Source organism: Lactuca virosa, chromosome 9 (assembly GCF_052849685.1).
Source record: "Lactuca virosa cultivar CGN04683 chromosome 9, Lactuca_virosa_CGN04683_v6, whole genome shotgun sequence".
NCBI lineage: Eukaryota > Viridiplantae > Streptophyta > Magnoliopsida > Asterales > Asteraceae > Lactuca > Lactuca virosa.
Window position 1 is genome coordinate 21,318,835 of NC_136434.1, and position 3,774 is coordinate 21,322,608.

Below are 3,774 nucleotides of genomic sequence, written 5' to 3' on the forward strand. Positions count from 1 at the left end.
AAAAGTAATTCGAACACCATCAATATTAACAACGACGAAATAAGTTTTGATGACTTAAAACATATTTTTGTGAAATTTGTTACCTCAGTGATCATCTTTTTCATCATTGCTTTCTTCTTTAAAATATATTAACATGTTCAGTCACATGAAATCGTCTTAGTATTTTGAACGACATATTAACAAACAATTTGACATAAAGCATTTAAGGAATTAAATACAAATTATGATTTCGGTCGTGGAATCTTTTTTATTGAAAAACGTTATTTTTGTTAATTCATGAATATATTTTTGTTAAAATATACTAATTCACCTATCATATTGAAGCACACGGATAACTGTCTTTGATCCGACGGACAATATATATCCTAAAAATATAAAATGAATCTGACGGATAAAGCCATTTAAAAAATCTGTCATGAACCAGGGATATTCCTGCCCATGTTTCTTTCCTTATCTCAAGTTTAAAATTCAAATTTAAAGATAATTGAAATCCGCCAACCCTAATTTTTGTGTTCTTTACAAACCTCCATCATTCTAGATCCGCGACCTCCTCCAAGTTCTTTAGCTGGTGCTGATGTCGACACAAAGCCGACGAGCGCACTTCTCACCGTTCTCCTACCTCTCTCCACCGCCAAGTAGGCAGGAGATTTACAATTTCTGTTTGTGCAGATCTGCTTTCTTTTCATAATCATGGACATGAAGAAATCCCGTACTCGTTATTTTGCCTTCATTGTTGAAATTGGTGGTCTCGAAATTAAGGTTTAAGTCGTAACAGAAACCGCCGGAGTTTAGAGTCTCCAAGACAAAGGTAAACATCTTACTTTTCAGATTATATGATAAACTAAACCAAACATTTTGTGGTTTTTTAAAAACATAAGTATTATAGGTTCGGTTAGATTTTGTTTATAAAATAACACATTTTATTATCCCTAATCCAATAATGATTATATTTTGGCGTTGGTTATATTGGATTATGTGTTTTATTTTTTATAAGTTGAATAAACTTTATATTTTATTGATTCAGTTATTCTTACCGGAGTCTTTAGAAAATAAAGAATAAAGAAGTCTTTAGAAAATAAAGAAGTGTTTGTTCGGATGGCCCTTCTCGTGAAAAAAGTTTGTCCTAGCAATCTTCGTCAAAGAGTCTTAATTTCTACTCACTGACTTGGAGGAACGCCATAAACTTCCTCCTCTGCAATTCTCACGTGAAAATAGTATAAGGAATAAAAAAAAATGGAACAAGACAAAAAGAAAATCAAACAAGACGAAAGTCGGATATTTGTTGACGCATCTCCAACCCATCAAGCTTGTCTCTCTCTCACTTGAACTTCATCAAAGTTAAAAACGGAAGATAATCAAAAGCTTATAGGTTCATTTGGGTGTATGGTATTTGATAATTTCGAGAGTATGGTGTTGGTCTGCTGGGGGATTTCATATGTGTTTCTGGGATGGCAGGATGCAATCAAGTTTTAGAGGGTTGTAAAGGAGAAATTGATTTTACTTTTAAGGGGTTCTCATTTGACATGAGTTCCAGTTGATGTTTTTGCTACTTATAGTTTATTCTTCCCATGGATTTAGTTTTTGAAATATATGTTTGGCTTTTGTGTTTTATTTGTTCTTAGCAAGATGTCGGATAAACGAAACATAAAAGATCAGCAAGGTAGATTCCTCGTTTAGAAGTACAAATTAAGGAGAAAGTTGTACAAAGTGTTGTCTAAAGATTCAGTTTTTTGTATTCTGATTCATTTCCCTTCTGAAAGTTGATTATGTTTTTGTTTTCAATGTCCAGAACAAGAACTAAAATCATTCTTTTATTTGTAAAAGAACATAAATTCTTGACATAATTGTTTTAATTTTTGGTATAAAACATCTAAAGAATTGTGGAGAAAATAATTTGCTTGCAAATACTGTTATTTTGAACAAATCTTGAAAATGTAGATACAAAAGCGATCGTTTTTATTCTTGCAGATTGTAGAAAACGACAAGATAATTTTGTGAATTAGTAAAAAATTATATGCTTTTAATTAAGATTTGATTGGCAATCAGCATAAAGTTGGGTATTTTTTGATTGATGAAGTGGTGAGAAAATGCTCAAGCATTTTTGTAATAAAGAAGACCATGATTTCCAATCCATTATTGATAGCTCTCTATCAATAATAGCGGTGGATTGGTTTAATATTGATAAAATAACTACATGATCTATGAAACCAATCATTATTAAACTCATCATAGTATCTGTCCATAATATGTATATTTCTTCTAAAGAATTCACCATGTATCCATTCATTGTGTTAGCTTCTTCTGTTTTTGGCAAAACTTGTTCATGTGTGTGTGTGCGTGCTTGCATGCTTGTGTATTAGCTTGTTCCGATGTTGGTGAGAGGTCTTAACTTTCAACATTTTGTAGAATATTGAATTAATTTTTACATGTCCTTTTATGTCATTTGGTAATTCATATCTAGTTTATCAAACATTTTTTTTATCAGTTAATAACTATCTTTCTACAAAACACAATCTAAGTAGTTTGAAGAGGAGCATACTAACTTAAAAGTATTAGGATCTGGGTAGCCTATCGTCCTTAACCTTCTTGGACCAATCACTATAATGAGATCTTTGAATGTTTTTTTGGGTACCTTTTAGAAATCAGTTACTTAGCTTATAATGATTGAGGTAAAAGAATATATAAAAAGAATTGAAAAGGATAATGACAATTGTAACCTCATAACAACCTCCATAAATCCGTTTGTTAGAAGACAAAAGTTGGAAAGTGGTTAAATGAAGGGTATGTCTACAAAAAGATAAGAGGTGATGAGGGATGGAGGTTAGGAGTGAAGCCAAAACTAAAAGCCTTCACAATTCATATAATCACATGGGAATGGGGGACACCATTCATTATTCATCAAGTGTCCTTTTGCTCTTATGCTGTTTGTTTGTTTTTTTTGTTTTTTTTTTTACTCTTTTTCAACCTTATGGTACCAACCTACTTTCTCTTGTTACCTCCTTTTTACTTTGTCCACTAAGGGAGTAGGGAGTCATTCCCTTCCAACCCACCGAACCCCCTGCCACATCAATTTTTCTCTTTTATTTTTCTTCATCTCCGAACCCACAACACACGGAAATTCTATCTTTTTGAACTCACTCAACACACTCAATTAAAAAAAAATACAAAACAACTAAGATACAAGTTTTAAAACACATGGTACAAAAGAAAATAAGAAATAGAAAGTAGAGAGAGATGATGAAGTGGGTTAATGAAACCAATCAACCCACTCGTTGAAGCGGGAGTGGTACCGCCGATAACTCTATTGCTAATTAAGATTTTACATTTGATTGTTTTGTATTTTTTTTTTAATTGAGTGGGTTGAGTGAGTTCAAAAAGATATGATTTCCATGTGTTGTGAGTTCAAAAATATGAAGAAAAACAAAAGAGAAAAAGTGATGTGGCAGTGAGTTCAGTGGGTTGGGAGAGAATGACTCCCTCCTCCCTGATAGATGAGTTCATGGGCATTTTTTTCAATTCGTATGCTTCTTATTCTATACTTACACTAGTCTTTTGACACTTTTGTTTCATTCTCAATCTTTGATTTGACTCACCCCTTTATACTTTTTCCATCATTAGTTCAGGGTAATTTGTAAATTTACATGTTTTTTGTTTCACAATTATAGCAATCTTTGACCCACCATTTCTTGTTAATCCCTTCTTTAGTTTTATACTTTGTCCATTGATTCGTTTAGGGGCACTTTTGTCATTTCACCATGCTTTTTATTTTACATT

General features: G+C 32.2%; 1 long non-coding RNA gene across 1 annotated transcript; it reads left to right on the forward strand.

The window, feature by feature from the left end:
- The first annotated feature begins 402 nt into the window (after window positions 1-402).
- LOC145136248 (uncharacterized) lies at window positions 403-1,782 on the forward strand. The gene is made up of 2 exons (XR_013720337.1): window positions 403-808; window positions 1,025-1,782. It is a non-coding gene; the product is annotated as an uncharacterized LOC145136248 (long non-coding RNA).
- Window positions 1,783-3,774: the final 1,992 nt, after the last annotated feature.